Source organism: Myotis brandtii, unplaced genomic scaffold, assembly GCF_000412655.1.
Source record: "Myotis brandtii unplaced genomic scaffold, ASM41265v1 scaffold84, whole genome shotgun sequence".
Classification (NCBI taxonomy): domain Eukaryota; kingdom Metazoa; phylum Chordata; class Mammalia; order Chiroptera; family Vespertilionidae; genus Myotis; species Myotis brandtii.
This window is the reverse complement of record NW_005371410.1, coordinates 3,030,139-3,030,532: the sequence shown is the minus strand read 5'-3', so window position 1 is coordinate 3,030,532 and position 394 is coordinate 3,030,139.

Below are 394 nucleotides of genomic sequence, written 5' to 3'. Positions count from 1 at the left end.
GCCGTGGAGGGGCGGCCCAGGCCCATCCCTCTTTCCCATGGCGCCCACGTTGCATCATCTTCTGCCCGAGGCTGGGCGTGGCGTGATCCACTTAGCCGGGAGCTCCAGCCCGCTTCCAGCGCCTCTCCTGGCCCTCTCCACACCTGTTCCTGCGCCCAGCCCGGCCGCCTCCCGAGGGATGGCTCCCAGAACCAGACACAACTAGTGGATTGCGACAGCTCGACCTGAGCCATTCATTGAGAGTTCAGTCTTTTACTAGAGCCCAAGTCCCTCACCTTCTCCAGCTCCGAGCTGCGGGCAACGCCATGGAGAAGAGCAGTGAAACCAACGGCTACCTAGACAGCGCCCAGGCTGGGCCTGCAGCGGGGCCTGGAGCGCCCGGGCCCAGCCCAGG